Source organism: Arvicola amphibius, chromosome 5, assembly GCF_903992535.2.
Source record: "Arvicola amphibius chromosome 5, mArvAmp1.2, whole genome shotgun sequence".
Taxonomy (NCBI): domain Eukaryota; kingdom Metazoa; phylum Chordata; class Mammalia; order Rodentia; family Cricetidae; genus Arvicola; species Arvicola amphibius.
Genome location: NC_052051.1, coordinates 59822589 through 59847522, shown reverse-complemented (window position 1 = coordinate 59847522; position 24934 = coordinate 59822589). Strand labels below are relative to the sequence as shown.

The window sequence follows — 24934 nt, the reverse complement described above, 5'->3', positions numbered from 1 at the left end:
TGGCATCACCATGTATTATAGCTGTGTTACATATTATATAACTATTAATAAATTACTGCTACATAGAAGGATCCATTTCAGGGCCTGGAGAGACAGCTCAAAGGGTAAAGTGCTCGCTGCTGGTACATGAGGATCTGAGTTTGGAGCCACAGAGCTCACACAAAAGCTGGTTCGGAGCCGGGCGGTGGTGGCGCACGCCTTTAATCCCAGCACTCGGGAGGCAGAGGCAGGTGGATCTCTGAGTTCGAGGCCAGCCTGGTCTACAAGAGCTAGTTCCAGGACAGGCTCTAGAAACTGCAGGGAAACCCTGTCTCGAAAAACCAAAAAAAAAAAAAAAAAAAAAAAAAAAGCTGGTTCGGGTACCTGGGCTGTAACCACAGCACTGTGAGGGGAGGGGAGGAAGGGTGGTGGCAGACACATCCTGGGGCTCTAGCTGTCATTATGCACTGCGCGGTCAAGGAGAGACTCTGCTTCAAAAATGAGAACAGAGGGTGGTAAAGCAAGACACCTGGTGTTGATCTGTAGCCTCCACGTGTGTACATACAGATGAATGTACCTGTATACACACGTGCACACACAGGCATGCACCACACACACACACACACACACACACACACACACACACACACACGAAGCATATTTCACAAATGATGTGCAACATGTAAAAGCTGTGTTTTCTGTGCTGGTTTAGCAGCCGTTGTGAAGTGGAGAGCTCGCCTTTGCCTTCTGCTTTCCTGAAGCCCGTCCGGAAGAACACGGTTTGCCAGGAGTTGGGAGCAGCAGGAGGAGATCACCCTCTGAGAGAAGACACATGTTGACTTGGCTGTTTGCTCAGACAGATGTCCAGTTTACATTCCTGTGCTCCTGAGGAGCGCCGAGACAGCCAGCCTGTGTTTCTTTTGATAGTGACAGTAACCTTTGCCATAAATACAGCCTCGGCAGCCAGACGGGGCAGGAAGCAGCCGGTACTTACGCAGGTGATTGACAGCCCAAGGCCTGTCCACCACATGCACCCCTACACATGCATGGGTTCGTCATCACAGAAAAGCTTTTTTTTTGGGGGGGGGGGAATTCAATGAAACAAAAGCATTGGTTCTACCTGAATTTAACTTTAAAAAAAAGAGAAAAACAAAATGCAAAACTGAGGGAAGTTGGGGAAATTAGTGGCCTGCTCCTGGATTCTCTCTCTGATGATTGTGACACTATTTGGAATGTTTCGGGGTTTTTGTTTGTTGGAAGACACGACTTTAACTAGCGTTCCACTCCCACACATAAACCTCATCAGACAACAGGCAAGCCAATGTTTTTGGTTTTTTGTTTTTTTGGGTTTTCTTAATGGAACGCCTCACGAATTTGTGTGTCATCCTTGCGCAGGGGCCATGTTAATCTTCTCTGTATTGTTCCAATTTTAGTAAATGTGCTGCAGAAGGGAGCACCACTTTTTTTTTGCAGTTGAAGTAGCATCCGTGCTCCCCTCATAAAACTGCGTGGTGGCGGCAGGGTGTAAATTGGCTTCCCACTGGCTGCTGAAAACACTGGACAAACTGTGAGTTTCAGAGAGGGTGGTGCCTTGCACCAGGGCTTCAGGAGCACGGTAACTGAGCAGTTGGGAGCACGGTCCATCCACTGAGTCAATCAGTACCTCCCCGGGTATGTGAATGCTCTTCCGTCCTCCTCAGAGAGCCTGCCAAATCCAGTCTCACGTCATGTAGATTCTAAAGAGACTGGGTGATTTTGCTTTATCCACGCTAGACTCTGAAAACTGAACAATATTTCTTGAAATATTAAAATGTAGGTCCAGCAAGCCACAAAAATTCAATGGTAGGTTATCTAGACTGACCAGCAGTCAACATACAGAAAATGTCTCTCTATTTTAGGGTTGTTGTATGCGTCCCAGAGAAGAGGGGTGCAGAAATATCAATGAGGGAGCCCACACACACACCCTGCTTCAGGCACAGATGACAAGTTAGAGGAAAAGTTCTAGATGGCTTCATTCTGTCCCCGATGTCCCTTTCTCATGCAGATGTTTTGCAGACCTGTAAGACTGCCATTTTCCTAGCAGCATCCAGGAGGCTGGAGCAGGAAGTTGGCAAATCAAGGATGGCCTGAGCTATGTAGTAAGACCCTGTCTTAAACAGAGAAAAGTTTGAAATGGAGAAGGAAAGGAAAAAGCGATCTCTTTTTTACTTTTTCTCACACAAAGTGAAAGCTGACCAGAACAGTTCTTGGGAATGACTTTGCAATGGGTCCATTTTGCACGGTATAGTGTGGGAAGGATTTAGATTCAATATTCAAATTTGAAGTTTTCAGATTGATTTACATTGAAACAAATTTGGCCTGGTAATTGTTGAAAGTGTCCTGAAATTCACTGATCTGATTATTTAATGGGTTGTATGTATTTAATTGTGTGTGTGTGTCTGTGTGCGTGTGTGCGCGCACATGTGTGATGCTGGGAACTATGCCCTGGGTCTGGTAGGCGGTTTAATAGTGAACTATATATATCTCCAGCTCTTTGGCTTGGTGATTAGCTAAGCCTCATTTAAGTTTATGACATCACCCAAGTGTTCACTCCTTCACTTCTAAGCTTGTCCGTGTTTCTAGAAATATGGTGGGGATGGGACTTTTGGGTGCCATAGGAAGCATAATTCCCCCTAGGCTGGCATTGAAAGCTCTCTAGAAACATCCTGATTGGCCCTCTCCTTCTAGGCTGGTCCATGTAGCTTCCTAGAGGACCCATTATGTCTGATACAGAACAGTAAAGAGACCCTCAGGACAGAACCCTACAGAGGTAGTTGTCTGTTCCTGCCTGCCTAGAACAGAGAAGACACATGGCAGAGACAAGTTACACAACTGTCCTCTCCAAGAGTGCGCTCTCTCTCTCTCTCTCTCTCTCTCTCTCTCTCTCTCTCTCTCTCTCTCTCTCTCTCTCTCTCTCTCTCTCTCTCTCTCTCTCTCTTCTATCCCTCGATCTCCCCCAACATCCCCTTTCTCTCCATCTTCTCTAACAGAATGCAGCTTTATCCTGGGACTGGAAGATGTTTTATCATTTCGTCTTGAGAAGGATGAGCCTAGTACTGAACCCTCAGCACGACTGCACAGGAGTGGGTGAACGCTTCCACTGATGTCCCAGAAGATTTTCTTCTCTGATGAAAGCAAGGCCCTCCTCTTCTATGATTTCCACCCTTTCAGTGTTAGGATGGGAAGGTGAGAAGTGCAGTAGCCATCTGTGACCATGAGGAAAAATCGCCAGAACTGCTAAGCCAGGTCAGTCTTGCAATCCCTCACACCTGAGCAAAAAGCAAACTTATCTTTCCCCACTGCTATTCATTAGGAATTCTGTTGTTTGCACCCAGCTGCATTCCCCACTGAAGCAAACATCATGGGAAATACCAGAACAGGGTCCCTGATAATCTCATTCTGTTCCACGAGAGATATGTGGTCGAAATTTCTAGCCAATTTACTGACTTATCAGACATGTCTAGAGACACTGACCTTTGACCTAAATTCTACGAGTACTAAAAAGGAAGCTAATTCTCTTTCAAGAGAAAAAAAAACCCTGTAATTTATTATGTAGCAACCCAGCATTCTTTGATGGTCGGTCAAGGGTCTAAAGCCTCCAGGAATATCATTAACTGTGATGTGAGATGGGAGAGATGGCTCTGTGGTTCTGCATACTGGCTGCTCTTGCAGATGGTCTAGGTTTAATTCCAAGCACCAACATGGTGGCTCTCAGTCATTTGTAATCCCCTTTCTGACGGATCCAAGGCTCTCTTCTGACCTCCATAGGCACTTCACTCGGGTGGTACGCAGACACATATGAAGTAAAAAGAACCATACACACAAAATAAAATTAAAAATAATGATGCAGCCGGGCGGTGGTGGTGCACGCCTTTAATCCCAGCACTCGGGAGGCAGTGGCAGGTGGATCTCTGTGAGTTCGAGACCAGCCTGGTCTACAAGAGCTAGCTCCAGGACAGGCTCTAAAGCTGCAGAGAAACCCTGTCTCGAAAAACCAAAATAATAATAATAATAATAATGATGATGATGATGATGATGATGATGCAAAAATGTGTTAGAGAGATCTATGGAAACACATCTCAGTGACAGAGTATCATTTTGGGGTAATCATTTCTTTTATTCTCCCATCGCCACTTCCATAAGAGAACAGCATTTTCACTGAACTATATGATTGAATATGTAGTCTATTTTCTTTATTTCTAATTTTGATGCTGCATTTTCAACATTACCTTCGTGAGCACTGAGCCAACTGGGATAGGTCGGTAATATACCTCTAACTGAAACAGGCAGGATCATCTATGAAAGAGGAGACAAAGCCCAGTCCTGGAGTCTAGGAACTTCAGCCCAGACCCTGGGATGCACTGGGAATCTCAGCCCAGACACAGGGATCCACCCACAGATCCAGCCTTCATAGGCTCCTCCACATTTAGCAATTTTCTTTGCTTCCTTAGGACCCAAATGTTCTCCGGTAACTATGGAGATAGTTAGTACCACCTGAGTTTAGTTTGTAAAGGTTGAAACATTTGATGCATCTAAAGCGCTGATGACGGGACCAAGTGCAGGAGTCCTTGATAAACGTAGCTGCCACTAGTACCTCTTTTCCAAACAGGGTCACGGGAACTTATAGATGTTAAGCAATTTGTCTAGTAAGATATTATTAGATAAGTCAGTTCACTACTTGGGAGGCAGAGGCAGGAGGATCTCTGAGTTCTGAGTTCTAGGCCAGCCTGATCTAAAGAGCAAGTCCAGGACAGTCAGGGGTACACAGAGAAACCTTGTATTGAAGAACCAAAAGAAAAAAAGAAAGAAAGAGAGAGAGAGAGAGAGAGAGAGAGAGAGAGAGAGAGAGAGAGAGAGGGAGAGAGAGAGAGAGAGAGAGAGAGAGAGAAAGAGAGAAAGAAAGAAAGAAAGAAAGACAGACAGACCATGGTGGCATTACAGAGTCCTGCAAGGTTCTGAAATGATGTTCAGCACATTATAAGCAAATGGTATTTGCCATTATTCAATTTCCTCTACCATATGAGAGCTTATGGTATTCTCATTGCCCCCTACTTTCTCAACATTTGCCACCACCCCGCACCTCCTTTCTTTTTGTTCAAGTGTCCGCTATCCCTAGGATGGATAGCCGTGTGCTTTCCTGGGAGAAGAGCGAAAACCCTAGTCTCAGTCCAACAGTCACCCCCGCAGACATTCTGAGCTAGTCAAGCCCCTTCTTTCCCTACCAGCGGCTGTTATGTGGTGCGCATGTCATGCAACTGACACCAAAGAAAATTGAGAGAACATCCGCGACGAGTGGGGAGTGCTTCTGGAAGAAGTTTTCCTTGCTGATCACGAAGGACACAAAGTCCGTTTTCTCCTGGTTGCGGTTGCATCTGGAAAGTGTATGAATTGCTGGACCATCTGGCTCCCAGGAGCAGGGGCGACAGCAGAGGAGCCAGGGCTGGCTCAGAGGATTTGGAGGCATTCAAAAGGAATAGCCTGGGGCTCTTATGACATCACTGAGTCCCTGAATCAACCCCCTGAACTCCTCGGCTTCTACACTTCCATCTTCTCAGATAATAAATCCTCTTCACTCTGGAAGGCAGTTGGGTCTGAGTTTTCTGTTATTGGGAGCCAAGAAATATTCTAGCTGATACATCTAGGTATAGAAGATACGTTGCCTCCCACCAGGGTGCAAGCTGAGCTAAATAAGATCACAGAAAATGAAAGCAGGCTTCCCCACTTTTGTTTTCTTACATTATAATGAACCTGTGCATTTTACTGTGAAAAACAAGGATAAAATAGTAATCTAAAAATGATGGTTAAGAGAAACTGGGTGTATACTAAATGAGAAATTGTACTGTTTTCACAAGTTTTCTGTAAGTCTGAAACTATTAGGAAATTAAAATTTCCTTACATAATAGGGGTTTTAAATGACAGTACACAGAACTAAGAACATGGGAGTTTTAAATGTGCAATTAATTTACATAATAATATTTTACATGTGAACAAAAAAATGAGACAAATCCCTGGCAGAGCTGCTTCAGAGCCGCCCAGCCCCACAGAGCTCAGGCATGTCCTAAAGCCACGAAGGGGAGCAGGAATCACCGTGTCCATTCAGCAGCCAGGAAAAGAGCCATGTAAGAGAGGTGCGGTGACCTGCGGGAGGTCGTGCTCTAATTAGTGGCAAAACCAAGAATAACCCCGGCCTCACATGGAGGCAGCTTGGCTCGGTCCTCCCTACCCCCTCCATACAGGGCAGGCCACATTTGCAAAGACTCCTGGAGAAAGGAATTTTCAGTGTGGTGGAATCCCGCCAGTCTGGTCCCAGAGTACTCATTCAAATATATGAGGGGAAGAGTTTGATTTTTTTAATTAAAAAAACAACTGGAAAATCAATTTATTGAGCAAATAATTATTGATACTCTAAAGATCCCCAAACACTAGTGGTAACCAAGGGCAACCTGTAGTACCCTTTATTTCAATGAAAAGTGACGGTCCTTTCCACACACTGATTTTTCTTTTGAAAAACTAATCTCATGTATTAGAATAAATTTATACCCAATGTGCCAAAGTTATCTCTGCTGATTTTCAGAGTTGCTTACATGTGAAATATTCTTGTTGTGAAAGAAATCAGTTTGCATTTCTGCACATAGATTCCATGATAAGATGAGTATTCTACCTGAGGGGTATGTCTGCAAGCCCAAAGGACAGGTGTTATACTTGAACGCAAAGACTGAGGCAGGAGGATTACAGCTTCAAAGTCAGGCTGAGCTTACGTGACACTCTTTGAAGAATATGGAAGTCAGATTTTTGTCACCGCTTGGCTTAATGTCTTCCAGTGGTGCACTTGGACTCAGAATGGTCTCTGCGTGCATGCCTGGCCGGGCTCTTAGCTTCTGTCCCTCCCTCTCATCCCTATTCTCAAACCCAACCACAAGCCACATTGTCAGTTTCATCAAGGACAGAGTGTGCCATCTTCAGCCTTTCCCCTCCACTTTCCCAGACCTGTGACGTCCATCCAGAGATTTAACACAGATGCTTCCCTCTCTTTATGAAGTGGGATTCATAGGGACAGGAACCATAATGGTGTTTCCCAAAGCCTAGGGGAAGAGCTGTTGCTTTCCACTAGGTTCAGAGTTTTAGCTGGGATGAGAAAGAATTCCAGAGCCAGATGAAGATGGAAATGGCACAGCGGTGTAGATGTGGTTAGTGTCACCGAACTCTGCTCTTGAGAACGGTCACAATGGTAGAGTTTATGATGTAAATTTATTTTACAAAACAAAATGAAAAGGACAAAGAGCTATTTCTGCTAAGAAACACTAGCACCTTGGAGTATGTGAATAGCAAATGTGTGAAAGACCTATCCTAGAGGCAGAACTGGAAGGTTTATATATAATCAGGGAGATAAGACAAAAGAAAGGAAGGCAAGAACAAGATTTAAGGGTGACTTCAAGGGTGGGGGAGATGGCTCAGCAGTTAAGAGGCACTGGCTGCTCTTCCAGAGGACCAGGGTTCAACTTCCAGCTCACAATTGTATGTAACTCCACTCTCGTGGGATCTGATACCCTCTTCTGGTTTCTGTGGACAGCAGGCACACATGTGACGCACAAACATGTAGGTGAAACAGAAGGAATGATTTTGGAAACTTTATTTTAGCCAGGTGTTAGGTGGTAGTATCATTCCCAAAACGAAGACTTTTGGTCACAGGAAAGAATAGGTAGACATCTGGGATCTGTGTGAACATGAATATGAGGTGCATAAAAGCCAGAGCCTTGCACGGGTGTCCAGCTGACAACTATCGAGGCTGGGTATCCTAAGGGAGGCAGCCCAAGGGAATGGAATCTGAAAATTCATAAACATACAAAGTCAACGAAGACAGCCTTGGGGAAGGAAAATAGCCTTGGGAATCATACACAGCTTGAAAGTTTGGATCACATCTTATAATATAAGAAAGCAGACTATGTGCACAAAACACTTAATCTCCCTTTAATAAGCAAGAGAAAGCTGAGCTAAAAGCAGGAGGAAATAGAGTCTTCATGAAGGCACCATCCTGAAGAATTCACTGCCTCTCCAACCCTGGCAAGAGGATGTGTGCAAGGGTTGGTGGGCTCTACTACCTCTCCCACCTCTTCGGGATTTGATTTTTTTGAATTACTGTTCTACTTACGTTAAACTTTCCAACACACCCCCAAATGCAGGACACATAAAGCAGGTTATCTGTCACCTCTGCAATTGGTGTAGCACTGTGCACCTCAAAAGAACCTTCAGTATGTGTGACCAGTGATGGCCTAACACCTTAAGAGTGTGTAATAGTTTGAATGTGAATGGCCTTCGTGGGATCAAGTGCGTGGTCCCCCATTGGTGGTGCATGTTCTGGAAGTTCATGAGGTGCAGGCGTGCTAGGGAACTATGTCACGGGGACAGGCTTTGAGAGCAGATAGGCTTGTAGTAGGCTTTAGTAGGCAGAAACCTTGCCTACCCCTACTTCCAGTTTGTTTTCTCTGTTTTGTACTCCCATTTGAAGACATGAGTTCCAGCTCCCGGCTTTCTGCTCTGGCCACCACGCCTGCTGATTACTGCCATGCCTGCTGGCTGGCTGTACTGGACCCTTATTCTATTCCAACTGTAAACCCAAATAAACCCTTTTTCCAAAGAGTTGCTTTAGTCACGGTGTTTTATCACAGCAGGGGAAAAGCCACTGAGACGGGAGGCCCACAAGATTGCTCCATGTCAGGGAATTCCTTGTTCTGAGGGAAATGGTCAGACAAAACGTGGGCTCCCACTCTTTGACTGTTTCAGGAGCGGCATCTGCCTCTTGCCTACACTGCCTAGAAATAAGAACGCAGTATAAATTATTCTAAGGAAAGGGCAAGTTCGCAGGGCAAATGTCACTTCTTTACCGTAAACTAAATACATGTGGCATAATAGGACCTTGAAAGGTTATGCATAAGTTGAGGCTTTATTTAATTAAGAAAGATATTCCTGATTATTATAAAGTCATGGGTGATAAAATTCCTGTCAGTCAATGCACTTTGGGCCTGCTTGTCAAGGGAAACTCAGGAAAGGTCAGCAGGGCTCGTCATTCACTCAAAAAGCCGTCATGAGCACCTGTCGTGTAGGTCGTACCTGTGGTCCCAAGTGCTCTGCCCGAACTTACAGGGCCTCTGTGCCTCTGGAGGCTACACAGGCCAGAAACAAGCCTCCCTGCAAACCAAAATGGATCGAGCCAGCAATCTTAAGCACCGCAAGGTTAAGAATGGATTTGTAGGTAAAGGCTGCATTATTTGGTACCTGGAAGTTTTCTCCTAGCGTGAGGATGATGGTGAGGTCATATGTCACAAGGGCATTGAAACGTCTAGAGAAGGAGGTGGCCTTTTGGAAGAAGGGTGATGGGAGCAGAATGTTGAGAGCAGGCACAGGAGGTTCAGCACTGGGCAGGGCATGGCGAAAGTGCCAGGGTGATGGGGGGCACTGGCCATGTGCCAGTCTCTGCTTCAGGAACGATGTGGTGGCCTGGCAACTTCATGGCAGTTCATCAAGGCAAGTTTATTCTCGTCTCAACTTCCTCTTATACCCTCCAAGAGAAATTGTTTTAGGATTTTATGTTCAATTAGTTCCAGGTCTTATGGGTATCAGTATCTCTCTCTCTCTCTCTCTCTCTCTCTCTCTCTCTCTCTCTCTCTCTCTCTCTCTCTCTCTCTCCTCTCTCTCTCTCTCTCTCTCCCTCTTCTCTCTTCTCTCCCTCTCTCTCTCTCTCTCTCCCTCCCTCCCTTCCTCCCTCCCTCCTTCTCTCCTTCCTTCCTTCCTTCCTTCCTTCCTTCCTTCCTTCCTTCCTTTCTCCCTTTCTTTCTTTTTTTTTTCAGAGATAGGGTTTTTCTAAGTAATCCCAGCTATCCTGGAACTCCCTTTGTAGACCAGGCTGGCCTCAGACTCACCACAGAGATCTGCCTGTCTCTTCCTCCCGAGTGCTGGGATTAAAGGCATGCACCACCTGGCTAAGATGTTTCTTATTACAAGTTGGAGACTCACTTATATTTCCCTTTAACTGTAAGAAACAAATATACCTGGTCTGCTCTACTCCCCCCAGTCATGCCTGGATGACTGGAGGTTTACATGTGTGTCCTCCTACATGTGTGCTCTTACACACTGAGCCATTTCCCTATGTCCTCATTTTAAAGTTGCGGTGACTTGAGTGAGAAATGACCTTTATAGGCTCAGGCTTTTGAGAATTTGGTCCTCAGTTGGTGGCCTTGCTTGGGGAGGTGCAGCCTTGCTGGAGAAAGTATGTCACTTGGGCAGGCTTTGAGAGTTTATAGCCTCACCCCACTTCCATTTCTGGACCAGTTTCAGGTATGCACTTGAGATGGGTCTTCCAGCTTATGGCTTTGGCTGCCTGATATCCTACCTCGCTTGCCACGGTAGACTCTTCCTCAGAAACATAGCTCAAAATAAACTCATGGGTTTTGTTGTTGCTGTTGTTGCTTTGTTTGTTTTGGTTTTTTTTTATTTATTTTGGTTTTTGTTTTGATCACAGCAACGAAAAGGTAACTAAGGCAAAGGTGTAGCCCAGTCTAGTCACAAATTTAGGATTCTTTCGTCTCTTGAGCATATCCTACCAGGTTCTCGGTCACAATCTGCTATTGGTTGATTTTGGAGTTCTCCAGGCATGGATGGAGAAAGGTAGTTGCCATTTCTTTCTCACCATGAGACATATTTCCCATGAATCAAGGAAGCATTTCATGCCTGACCTATGGACCCAGAGACCCAATTGCTATATACCCACCCCCCACCCCCAGGCTACCCCCCCACCCCTGCAAAGAGCCTGTAAATGTCGCCACTCTCTTGTTCTAAGAACCCTCAGACAAATAACAGCAAAAGTTGGTGACATTCTCATGCGCTCAGAGGAAAACCTGAGTAGGAGGTCTCTAGGCTGCAGCCACCAAAACAAAGCCACAGTACCTGTGGGTGTGTGAGTTTTCCAATAAGAGCTGTCACATGCTCGGTACTGCAAAATAAATGCCTTTTGGCTGCTTTTTTTGCTCCTGATTAAGAAGAAAGCAAAACTGCAACACAATTCTTAAACAAATTTTAAATGGTATCGTCATTGTTAATGCCTTTTTTTTTACAGTTTAGTTCATCACTGCAGGCAAATCAGTTTCTCATTCATAAATTCTCTGATTGTCAAAACAATGTACATGATCATTTATCATAATGTAATGTAACTTAGAGAGCAATCATAACATAAAGAAGACTCTCTCACGTAGAGGACAGCCTATTTTGATATATTTTAAAGGCAAACCTTGGTTGGCTAGTCACTAATTTGTTGCTATGAGCAACATGATATTTTATTTTAGAAACCTTCAAGATTCTATTTACTCTGCAGTGTTTTATCTAATCTCCTAAGCTGCTTCTCATCTCTTGCTCTCCCTATCTCTCTCCTCTTTGATATTTAAAGTTTTCCACTTAGGACATTTTAAGCATTTTTTTCAATCTAAACTTTTTTCTATTTTGAATTTTTAAATGACTCATAATATTCACAAATCATAGCAGAATACATAGATTATAACAGACAGAATGCCTAGTGGTAAACATGACGTGTACTCTGGTTGACTTACCAAGAGAGAGTGTAGTTATGGGCGGGGTCTCAGATTCAAAGGCCATTGTGAGAAAACCGACAGAGTGGATGACTGAAGCTCACACAACTTTACTGGCTTGCAGGCTCTAGGAGCCAGGAAGTCAAAAACCAAGATGGTAACAAAGTGCTCTTCAAAGGCCCTAGGGAAGAATCTTCAACTACCTCCTCCAGATTCCGATTCCTGGGGGTCCTTGACCTTGCATGGTTTGCTAACTTCTCCACAACCTTCTCCCTATATACTCAGGTGCCTCTTCTCTCCTTATACGCTCCAGGAATATTAATACAATGTTACTTTTTATTAAAAAATTTAATTTTATTTCATGTACATTGGTGTGAGGATGTCACTCAGATCCCCTGGAACAGGAGTTAAAGACAGTTGTGAGCTGCCATGTGGGTGCTGGGAATTGAACCTGGGTCCTCTGGAAGACCAGTTGGTGCTATTAGCCACTGAACCATCTGTCTAACCCTAATTCAATATTAACCTAACTTGATATATGTCACCTGTGAAGACACTGCCCCACAGGGAATCTTTCCCTTTCTAACCAAGAGCACCATCGAGCATAGACTCAGTCAGTCCCAGAGTGCAGGCTCATGTGGTTTCTGCTCAGCACAAGAGGCCAACAGAGTGCCAGCCTGTCTGTCACCGGGCCAAACCACCATCCACATGGTCAACTTTGCACAGTGCTAGGGCAGGGAAAGGGAAGGATGTCTCTACTGCCAGGAGACCCCGAGGGGATCCCCCAGCAGGGAAAAGGGCATTTCCCCTCTCCAAAGGAGAGTGGAGTTGGTGCTGCCAAAAAAAAAAAAAAAAAAAAAAAGAAAGAATTTTACAGTTCTATTTTTGTGACTGTTTACAAATCATGTGTGACAACCTCGCCCCGCCCCGTGGAGAAAGAAAGGAAGGAAGGAAGAAAGAAAGAAAGAAAGAAAGAAAGAAAGAAAGAAAGAAAGGAATTGAGGGACTTCATCACAGCTTGCATGTATGCAAATCAAAACCACCTGACTGTAGGGCATGGCAAGCCACGCCTCTAATCACAGCACTTGGAGGGCCTTGGGGGGCCGAGGCAGCCAGATTTCTATGAGTTTAAGACCAGCCTATGGAGCTACTTCCAGGAGAAACCCTGTCTCGGAAGAAGAAGGAGGAGGAAGAGGGCGAGGAGGAGGAGGAGGACAAGGAGGAGGAGGACAAGGAGGAGGAGGATAAGGAAGCTGATGTGTTAATTCTAAATTCATAAGGAGATGCAAAGGATCAAGGGTTTTCACAACAATTATGGAAATGAGAATGCGAAGACTAATCTCGCGATTTAGAAACAGTGTAGGAACTCCAGCAGACAGGGTGGGATGCTGGCCAGCAGTAAACACACTACCCAGGGAGTCAACTGACCTTTGACAGATGCTGAAGTAACTTCAAGACAGAAAATATAATCTCAGAATAATATGTATTAGACAGAGATCCCTAACCCCCTCCCCAACCTGCCCCACCCCACCCCCACCACACACACACACACACACACACACACACACCTTATGTGAAAGCTAACACAGAATGGATGGGATCTAAACATGAAAGATAAATCATAAAATGTCTTTTTAGGTCAAAGTGAAAACTGTTTGATCTTGGAAAGATGTCTTCGATATCTTTCGAAATGAAAAGCATATGTCCTAAGATGATAAATTGGACATCATCAAAGTTTAACTCCCTGCTCCTTGAGAGACACATTAAGAAGATGGAAAAGGAAGTCGTCGTCTCAGAGAAAATGTGGCAAACGCATCTGACAAAGACCTGTGTGCAGGAATTATTTTAAAATTCTTGTAACTCAATTATAAGAAGGCAAGGTATCTAATCTTAGAAACTAAGCAAAAGGTGCAGAAGAAACTCCACAAAAGGAAAATTGTACGAAGCATTATTAGGCATGAGGAATATGCAAATTAAACCCACCATTAGCGTTGCTAACATTTGAGAAGTCTGATAATATAAAGGTTTGGTCTGAATTCTGAATGCAGGACAAGGAGAATTCTCATAGATTGCTGATAGGAAAGTAAAAACTCACATAACCATTTCAATAGAGTTTAGCAACTTCTTAAAATGTTAAATATACATTTATTCTACTACTCAGAGATCCTACCTTTGGGTATTTATCTAAGAGAATAAAAACCAGTGTCCCAGGCGTGTGATGCATTTGTAAAGGTTCTTTTAATAGTGAAAACCTGGGAGCAGTTCAAATGTTCCACAGCAGACGAATAGAGAAACACTGTGGTGCCGGGCGGTGGTGGTGCACGCCTTTAATCCCAGCACTCAGGAGGCAGAGGCAGGCGGATCTCTGTGAGTTCAAGGCCAGCCTGGTCTACAGAGCGAGTTCCAGGACAGCTAGGACTACACAGAAAAACCCTGTCTTGAGAAGGGGACATTGTGACATATCCATAAAATGGAATGCTATTTAGCATTATAAAAGAATATTCTGTTGGTACATTCCACATTGTGAGTTAATCTCGGCAATGAAATGCTTAGTGAACATCCCCAATATCCAATTCAATAAGACACTAAAAAGGTCTACCTAGTGTTTGAGGAAAGGGCCCTAGCAATGGTTATCGGAGCCTTTCAGGGGTAGGGAAACTGGGTAGGAAAGGTTATAGAAACATGATGAAAATACTTTGCTTTGATTGTACTGGTGATAATAAAAAATATAGATTGATAGATGACTATGATTAACTGGACAACACTCTTAAAATGGATTCATTTTAATTGTGTGTGAATGACACAAATTGAATGCATTTTAGGAGTGTTGTTCCATGAATTAGAATCAATACGTATCACGCACTCATTCTCTGTAATTAACTGTGTGTAAAGGACACTTCCTTCAAGCTGATGTTTTCTCAACACTGTGTTAATTCATGGTCATACTCCCATGCAAGGAGGGAAGAGGTTGCTCCTTCAGTTCCTTACGGAGCCTATCTCTTAGGCCAGTGTGCTACTGGCCAATGTGACCTCTGCATTTGAAGGATCTATATGAAATACTTTTAAGAATATCGCTTTACCCTACCTAGCTCAAAAGTAGAATCATCACACAGATATGATGGAGGATTCTCATTGGCTAATAAACAAACTGTCTTGGCTTTTTGATAGGGCAGGATTTAGATAGGTGGAGTAGACAGAACAGGAAGAAGGAAGTGAGGTAGATGGCTCAGAGAATTGCCCCGCCTCTCTGCTCTCTGAGCCAGTCACCATGAAGCCAGCTACCAGCTCAGACATGCTGAATATTTCCCGGTAAGACACCACTCATGGTGTTACATAGATTATTAGATATGGGTTAAAGCAAGAGATGTGAGAATTAGCTAATAAGAGGCTGGAACTAATGGGCCAGGCAGTGTTTAAATGAATGCAGTTTGTGTGTTGTTATTTCGGGGCATAAGCTAGCCAGGAGGCCGAAAGCTGGGCGGCGGGAACGCAGCCCGCCGTTCCTCACTACACAGATAGCGTAAGCAAGTTACTCAAACACTTGCCCAGGCCCAAACGTCATGCAACCCAGTGAACAACTGTCCAGTTATCGCCTCCATTCTGAAGCCAGGGAGCTTTGCCTAGAACTTGGCATTTTCACTATCAATTACAGTTTTACTCACTTATCTGCCGCACAGAAAGAAAACAAAAACAAAAACAAAACAAAACAAAACAAAAAACCCAAACAAACAGGGAAAAAAGAAAAAGAAAAAACAGAACAAAACTAGAAAGAACTTGGAGTCAGAGAAGAGAAATCAGCTTTCTTATCCTCTGACATGTGAATGACTCACATGTCCTTCTGCCCCCATTCTTTCCTCTCACCACCTGACACCGCGTGCGTTCTCATGTGAGGTCCTCAACCTATGTAAATGCGTGTGAGTCAAGGCAGCATGCTATAGGGTTTATAAAGGAGACCAATAGGCGGTTATTGACATCTCTGATGCAAGCATTATGTAGAAACTGTATATAATTTAACACAGATTACAGCGGACTTTGTAGTTGTCATTAAGTGACAACATTAACAACATGACACTGGTGAGTTTTGAGGCGTGCTGTGTCCAAGGGTTCGCTACATACAGTAGCACAAACTAACTGCCGTAAACAGCACGGCGGTCTCTCGGTTCTGAAAGCAGGTCCTGGCCCCCCTAAAAGTTTCAGGAAATGTTTTCTCCTGAATCCTGATAGCTACAGTTTTTTTGGATTTGCCTTGGCTTTGAAATGGCCTCGCTGGAACCTCTGCCTTTGTTCTCGTGACCTCCGTCCTGCCTGAGTCCAACTTCACCTGGCCATCCCCGCTTAACGACATCAGTCACACAGAGTTAGGGCCTGCTCTCTTTCACCGTGACCTCATCTGAACTAATTATATCTGCAATGACTCTTTCCAAATCAGGTGATGTCTGGGGTAGCAGGAATGAGGACATCAGCGTATCTTTTCTTTTTCTTTTTTTTTTAAATATTTATTTCTTTATTTATTTTGTATACAATATTCTGTCTGTGTGTATGCCTCCAAGCCAGAAGAGGGCACCAGACCCCATTACAGATGGTTGTGAGACACCATGTGGTTGCTGGGAATTGAACTCAGGACCTTTGGAAGAGCAGGCAATGCTCTTAACCTCTGAGCCATCTCTCCAGCCCAGCCAGCGTATCTTTTCAAAGGAGTTGGTGATACCATTTAAACCATGGCAGAGGTAAACAATGTTGAACCCACCCCTTATTTTACAGGGCAAGAGAATCCGAGCCCAACCCTTACTGAACAAAAGGAGGGTTATGAATCCACGTCTCCATTAGTCTAGGCAGCCATTCCTCTGCTCATTAATTTACAGACTACCTGTGTGTTCTGACCTTGAGCTGGACAATAAGGCTCCAAAGATGAAATTTGTTGTTGTTGTTTTCAAGACAAGGTTTCTCTGTAGCTTTGGAGCCTGTCCTGGAACTATCTCTTGTAGACCAGACTGGCATTGAACTCACAGAGATCCACCTGCCTCTGCCTCCCAAGTGCTGGGATTAAAGGCAATGCCCTACCACCGCCCGGCTCCAAAGATAAATTTTTAAAAAACCAATTGCTATAGAACTTGGCCTCATAACAGGAAGAGAAGCAGCAATCACTAAAACACCCCCTGGCCAGCATACAAATGTTTCCAAAATTCAAAGGTGGCAGAGAGAAGAAAGCAACAGATGTCCAACTGTTTCTGGGAGGTAGAGGAGGCATTCGAGATAGGGCCTCCAGAAGGGGCACTGTCTCTCTAGAAAAGACAGGGTCAAGGGTTAGAACAAATTGCTTCTTTTCCAAGTGAAGGACACAACTGAAGACCGGAAGGTCTAAGAGGGAAACCGGAACTAGGGGAAAGAGATCTCTACAATTACTTTACAGCCTGAAGTATGGAGGAGAGAAGGAAATGCCATCGAAAGATTCAGAGTCTTCACGTAAGCTTCTCTTTCGTGGACAAATAGGTTTCAGTCTGCTTTACGGGAACAGAGGCTCTATATTGAACTGGAGGTGCAGAAGGCTAAGTAGGTGCTAAGGTCTCAGCTAAGACTCAAAGGGAAGCTGTGTGGTTTGGTCACTTGATATAACACACATTTGACTGGAAGAACCCCCTACTGGCTCCCTCAAACACTTTTTATCTTTATCTGTTTTTCTTAATTTGTACATGTATGTGCGTGTGTAAATGGGGCTGCACACTCCTGTTCACACGTGCAGAGGGCAGGGGACAATGACAGGTGTACTGCTTTATTACTCTCCCTTATTCTCTTCAGACAGGGTACCACTAACCTTTAGTCTCCACTAAACTAAACTCAATGCTGGGAGAAAGAAGGCGGGGTCACCAGATGCCATGTAGCCGCCAGAGGGGAAAGACACAAGCTGCCTGCCGAACCTTGCCAGTGAGCCATAGCCATGTGGCGATACACAGATTAAGAGAAATGGGTTAAGATGTGAGCTAGTCAGAAATACACTTAAGCTATTGGCCAAACAGTATTTCAAATAATATGGTTTCTGTGTGATTATTTCGGGAGTCTGGGCTGCCAGGAAACGCACAAGTGGCCTCCAACAACATCCCCCCTTTCCCATCCCTTCCCCCAATAAAAAATTCTTCAGGTGCCAGCTCTGTCACAGGATGACTTTCTCTTGTGTGCCCGCAGGTTTTTTTTAAAAATTCTAACAGTTAGTATATAGAATAATGGGTTTTATTACGATATTTTCATTCATGTATATTTTGTACTCTGCTCATTTTTACACACCCCCATGGCCTCTCTTGTCCCCCACACACCTGTCCACTATTGCTGGGCCTTTTCTTTCCCAAAGCAACACCCCCACTAGATACTGAATATAATAGAAGACACTCAACATTTGTATTTGTTTTGCTCACAGATTTTAATTGGTCAGAACAAAATAAAAATTCATTACCATACAAGAGTCTTTGTGTCTGGGGGTAAACTAAGGCAGCTTTTCCTGATGACTCTTCTGAGAGAGAGGCAATGGTTGGTACCCATGGAGCTAGGGAGCCCCTGGGACGAGTGTGGAGATGAAAGTGGGGATCCAGGATGCTAGCGTGGCTGGGCACAGCCATGCAGACTCAGGAATCTTTTTTCTCGCCCGCCTATGTTATTTAGAGACATTCATGGTTGGGTCGACTCCACCATGGGAATTCCATCAGCAATGAAAAGCACACTTCTCTTAAAAAGTCAGAAAATTGGAGCTTGTCAGTGCTAGAAACACCCAGATAAAGTGAGCAGCTAAATCCCGCTTTTCCAAAGCAGCTCCAACTAAGTGTAAACCTCCGTTGCCAGGGGAAATTGTCCATGGAGGTCAGAGTGCTGTACCTTGTAGCCCCATATCCACGTGTAAAACTGCCTGGGTCCCCCCACCCAACAGGGCTGTTCTTGACTGTGAAGGAGAAGGCGTGCTGAGATCAGCTCGGAGCTCATGGCTTTCAGAAGAAAAAGAAAGAGCAGGAGAAAACTCAGTCATGACATAAACATAGATAGATAGATAGATAGATAGATAGATAGATAGATAGATAGATAGATGATAGATAGATGATAGATAGATAGATAGATGATAGATAGATAGATAGATAGATAGATAGATAGATAGATAGATGATAGATAGATAGATATAGATAGATAATACTCATATATCCACGTATCCTTTCATGAAAAAATAAGATAAAGTATTAGGTTCTCCCTGTTGCTAACAGGGAGAGGAAGAACCGTATGTAGTGACTTAAAGGCTTGAGTGTCTCTCTCTGTTCCTCTGTTCTCACTTACAGCCTTCAGCCCCACATGGAATCCGTGTGTGGACTTGGCTGACCCATAGCATTTTAAAAGACATCCAAGGGAATTCATTAACCACTGTTTCACTTCGAAAGCACATCCTGAGGGGATCTGCCTAAAATTCCCCAGAAGCGACCACATCCAAATCTTTTCTTCTTTTTCAAGATTTGTTTATTTTAAGTTCGCTGGTATTTTGACTGTATGTCTGTGTGAGGGTATCAGAAGATTCCCTAGAATTGGAGTCACAGACAGCTGTGGGCTACCATGTGGGTGCTTGGAATTGAACCCTGGTCCTCTGGAAAAGCAGTCAATGCTCTTAACTGCTAAGGCTCTCTCCAGCCCCAAAATGTTGTTTGCTTGTTTGCTTCTTTGTTTGTTTTTATTTGTTTTTCAAGACAGAGTTTCTCTGTAGCTTTGGGGCCTGTCCTGGAACTTGCTCTGTAGACCAGGCTGGCCTTGAGCTAATAGAGGTCTCCTGTCTCTGCCTCCCGAGTGCTGGGATTAAAGGTGCGTGCCACCAAGGCCTGACACATTCAAGTCCTTCTCAGTTTTATTTACATTCTTTTTGGAACTGTCTGGTTCAGAGCAGAGTCAGGAACAAGGTAACTAAAAATCTTCTGGCATCTCTATACCTTTTGATGATAGAGTCATTTTTCATCGGGCCGGAGAGATGACTCAGTGGGTTAAGAGCATTTACTGCTCTTTCAGAGGACCTAGGTCCAACTCCCAGAACCCACATGGCAGCTAACATCTGTGTAACTCCAAGATCTGACACCCTCACACAGACATACACGCAGGTAAAATATCAATGCACATAAATTTTGTTAAAAAGTAGTTTTCCTATTATTCTATCATTTTTCTCAGCCTTATGATATGCTGCTCTGAAATATGTGTGTCTTTGTTTACTTTGGTTTTGCATTTTGCAATTAAAACACATTCAAGCCATCTCCACTTAGCAATCTTTAGGCTGTAGGAACGCTTATTTTTAATATCCCTATCATGAACATTAAAATGTAATGTGGCTCTATCAATAATGAGCTTTGATGTCAACAAAATGTTTAAAATAACGTTGGTGCTCGATGGCCTCTGAGCTTATTCTCTCATTTCTTTTGCAAAGCAAAACTACTGTATTAACAAGTAACACAGTGTGGAAAATCTGCTTCCAAGGACAGCAGTGCAAATGCCCTGCCTTGCTTTCAGGTTTGGTAGATTTTTATCTTGAGTATAATAGTTCCAAAGATTAACCAGCCATTTGCTTTGTAAGCTTGAACACACAGCTCACAGTGGAACAGAAATCGGCGTTTGCGGTTCCTGCATAAAGTGCTATTCAGGGTAGCTCCACAGTCATTAAAACACAGAGTTAGTTTTGTGAATGGCATCGGTGAGCAATCTTTCCGATGTAAAGAAAGCAGTAGGAATAAACTTGAAGGCAAAGGCAAGTTCTTCTGGTCCCTCATCCACAATGTTTATCCCAGTGGGATATGATACAGTCTGTGCAATTGCTATGCTCCATGATAATTATAAAGAGCAATAACATGTGGTATGAATAGAACGTGTAACAAAGACCAGCAGTAGATGGTAAAATAAACCACTGGTTATGTCAAAACTAATAACTTATTTACTCAGGCAGAGTCAGTGCGTTAAGCGGTCAGATGAGCCCCGTGTTTAAGCCTCACTAATAGTACACATGGCTTTTCTGGTTCATCATTTTCAACAGTTCCCTCAGAACCATTTTAAGGATTATGTCCAATTGACTAGGTTTCATTAATGGCTTATGTGAGAACATATGTTCATATCTTGGAAGGAGGGTCTAAGACAGTCATGTGAGCAACTGTATTGCCTATTTGCAGTCTCCAGGAATAGGTAGGGTGTTCTGAGACTCCTTGTCACAAACAGCATTCACCGCCGAAGAGAACAGCATCCTTCTTTTGTAGAAATGGAAGCAGCTGCGCCATGTGACACCTGAGGCATCTTTAAGACATTAAGGATTGCGGTGTGCTTTGAGGGGCTGGCACTTCTCATAGATCTCCGCATTTTACTTTGATCTAATATGCAGATCTTTTCTTCCTATTGGAACCTTTAGATTTTTATTTATAAATACACAAGGGGATCCGTTTCAGACATATGCAGCCACTAAATCATGTTCAGTAGTTGAAACAATCCGCGGTCATGTCACGAACCGAGCATCCTCCTTGATTAGAATGCTATTTATTGCCACCAGCTGCACTACTTAGCTAAGAAAGTTCTTGACACTAGCGATTGCTTTTCAGCCCCATTGCTTCCGGCTGTTCACAGGGGCTTCTATTTCCAAATGAAGCCACCCCTCTCAAACTCTTCTGCTCCGCAGAGTCTTCCTGTCACAGTGATGGTGGAGTGTGGTGGGGGAGGGGACCGCAACCCCTCTTGTGTTCTATGATCTCCCCCGGGCTGTAAATCTCCGTGGCTTTGAGATGTGTTGTCTAATAGCATGGGCCTGCAAGCTGTCAAATGCATACAAGGAATCTACCCAACATACAGTAATGGATTTTTGAAAATTAAGATGTGGATTTAGCTCGTGATCAAAGGATTTTTCAGAGGCACCACGTGTGTCTCATAAAAGAAGCATAGACTACTTGAGCGGTAGGCACTGGGCTCTATTTTATTACATTTTATATCAGGGGAAACTAGACAAAGGTAATTACTCTTCTGTTAAAGGCTATTATTACACGTGCATGAACAGTTAAGGCTGCTGTTATTTTCTCTGCTGCCTGTGCCGATGGCATCCAGACCATCCAAGCAGGAAAGGTATAGAAATAGGGGTCTCAGCTCATTTCCCATTGCACAGTAAGTCCACTTTGAAAGGTAATCTTCCAAACCACAAATGGGCGCACCAACACACCAGCGAGTTCCATTAGCTGTTGACAGGATCTGTGTCCATATCTTGCGTATGCCAGTGTGAACGTTGGCTCCTGGGTGCTTTTTTTTTTTTTAAATACTTCCACACATAATTGGGCTCCCAGAGCCCATGGAGTGAGCAGCCACAGTCAGTGACAGGAGGAGACATCTTTCCGTTAACATGGAAACAGAATTTTCTTGCTCTCCTCCTGAAAAGAAATTCCCTCTAGGTCAAGGTTGAGGCTTTGTGCAGCGTGAGGAGGGCATGACTATGTGGAAGATCCCATCACCTGTGATCTTGGAGCGCTCTCTTGAAGTGGTGTCAGGGCCTCCAGCCTTCATAAGCAGCAAATTTCTTCCCTTGACTAAACAAGAGGACAAGCAGAAAATTGATTTCTAGACATTTCCTTGGAGATAAAGATGGGAAATTAGAGCCTCAATGCTCCTTGTCCAATCAGAATCTCGGACAAAGACAGACATTGAGAGTTCTGGGCAGCCCAGCAATGCAGCTGTTAAGCCCTTGAGATAAAGTCATTGTGTCCTATCTCAGACTGCACTTCCAATTCAACCGGGGACCGAGCTTTTTTTTATTAAAAATTTCCCGCCTCCTCCCCGCTTCCCATTTACCTCCCCCTTCTCCCCTCCACTCCTCCTCCCTCTCCTGTCCGAAGAGCAGTAAGGGTTCCCTGCCCTGTGGGAAGTCCAAGTTCCTCCCCCCTCCATCCAGGTCTAGGAAGGTGAGCATCCAAACAGGCTAGGTCCCCCCCCCAAAGCCAGTATGTGTAGTAGGATCCAAATGCAGTGCCATTGTCCTTGGTTTCTCAGCAGCCCTCATTGTCCGCCATGTTCAGGGAGTCCGGTTTTATCCCGTGCTTTTTCAGTCCCAGTCCAGCTGGCCTTGGTGAGCTCCGATTAGATCAGCCCCACCATCTCAGTGGGAGGGAGCACCCCTTGCAGTCCTGACTTCCTTGCTCATTATCTCCCTCCTTCTGTTCCTCCTTTGGACCTTGGGTGCTCAGTCCGGTGCACCAGTGTGTGGCTCTGTCTCTATCTCCATCCATCACCAGATGAAGGTTCCGTCCAGATGGAACTCCACAGCACTCGGGGACCGAGCTTAAACAATATATACAGTTCGGACCTGACCCACAGTGGCTTTCAGCTGGGCTTCACCAGCCACTCAGCAGGCAACCAGTGTTATCTGCATCATGGTAGGGCAGAAACCAAAGCACGATACTGTCACATCTGATTTCCCTGCAGTCCCCTACTGGCTGGGAAGAGCTGACAGGGATGTCTAGTGCTAACTTTATGTCGTGTTGTTTCCATTTTTTTATTTAAAAAATGCATCTTTTGTTTGTGTGTGTGACGTGTGTAGTGGTGCCCATGGAGACCAGAAGAGGGTATAAGATCCCCTGGAACTGGAGCTACAGGTGGCTGTGAGCTACCAAATAGGGGTGCTGGGAACTGAATAGGTCCTCTGCAAGAACAGCAAGCGCTCTAAAATGCAGAACCATCTCTCCATCCCTGTTGTTTCCCTTTGAAGCAACAGCCGTCATCTTCCTGACTGAATCAGATCAGGAATAACACAAACTGAATGTTGTGTGTGGGAAAGGAAAGATGCTGAATTAGGAAGGCATAGGTGTCCACACTCTGGGGTACTCACAGGCCCTTACTGCTCCTCATGCACTCTGTGGAGGACATAGGATAAAAGACAGATGAGTGCACTATCCCCAAATGGCACCATCCTCTGCCTGCCACCTGCCAGCAGACAGACACCCCTGGTAATCACTACTGTGATGTCTGGTGTTAACTGCCAACCTGGCAGGATTTAGCACCACCCAAGAGATGATAATCTGGACATGCCCATACACGTGTGTGGCGGAGCGGCAGGTATCTTGACTTGAGGTGGGAAGACCTGTCCACTGTGGGTAGCACCATCCCCTAGCTGGGATACTGAATTGTCTCAGTGGAGAAAGTGGAGCCAAGCCACATTATGCATTCGTCACCTCTGCTTCCTGGTTGTAAATGTGACATGACCAGCTGCTTTAGGTTCTTACAGCCTTGACTTCCTTCCCTGCTGCTTAGAGAACATCAACTGAGGATCTTAGAAATAAACACTTTTGGTAGAAAAATATACAAGTAAAAGTATGTTCAAGGAGATGGAGAGATGGCCCAGTGGTTAACAGCATGTCCTGCTCCAGGGCCCACATCCAGTGGCTCACTGCTGCCAGTAACTCCAGCTCTGGAGGATCTAATTCCCCCCTGGACTTACCCCCCCACCACACACATACACACATATACATACATATGCACATACTCAAAAGCAAATGAATATTTTTTAAAGTATATTCAAATAAAAAGGGGCACCTGGATCTGGGATCTGGATCTGTTTTCTGGCAGTGGTTTGAATTCCATTCTGTGATACCCACCTAATAGGTATTTCTTAAGTGCCTCCCAAAGGCCAGGCACTAAACCGACTGCTAAACAACTTTTAATTCTCCATCTCTAGTATATTCTCCTTAACTGTAACTGTGATCTACAACAGCATTTTCAGGCACCTATTAAGCCAATTACAGGACAATCCACCGTCACCGGCTACGTCATGAGATGGACACTTTTCACTAAGGTCTACGCAATACAATCCGTACAGCGTTTCCTAACTGTCTGTGAGGTGTTGTGGGTTTTGCCAGAAACATTGTAAAACCCCTCCTCTCTGAAATCCCCAACTGAGTTTGGTTTAGCGATGAGAGTAACAAATTTGGAATTACCTAATAGCTATGACTTCTCCTATTTTTATCAAAGGAAAAAATTATTGAATGGCTAAATCTAACATTCAATTCTGGGAAAAGAAATCCTTTGAGTAAATCAATTAATTGATACCCCAATGTTCTGCCAGGATTTCTCCATTCATTATATCAGATCAGCACAAACATCACTGGATCGGAGTGGTAATTACCATTCATCCCAAACGAACCCAAGAGAATGGAATAGCTCGAACCACAAGATTTTATCTTGGCTGCAGGAAAGTAAAATGAGCCCTTTAAGCATCTAACTGAAACAGAATTCTGCAGAACAATTACACGGAACTTAGTCCACATACCTGGACCAGCTCAGCTGGGAGTCTGGCTCTGTTATTTAGTAGCTCCGTGGCTTAAGAA

At 44.3% G+C, this 24934-nt stretch overlaps 1 protein-coding gene and 1 non-coding gene across 2 annotated transcripts in view; one reads left to right on the top strand and one right to left on the bottom strand.

The window, feature by feature from the left end:
• The window catches only part of Cdin1 (CDAN1 interacting nuclease 1), a 277760-nt gene that overhangs the window by 217009 nt on the left and 35817 nt on the right, over positions 1-24934 (top strand). The gene's annotated exons all lie outside the window — the stretch shown is intronic.
• Positions 1330-1436, bottom strand: LOC119816006. Its single transcript, XR_005285665.1, has one exon. It is a non-coding gene; the product is annotated as a U6 spliceosomal RNA (small nuclear RNA).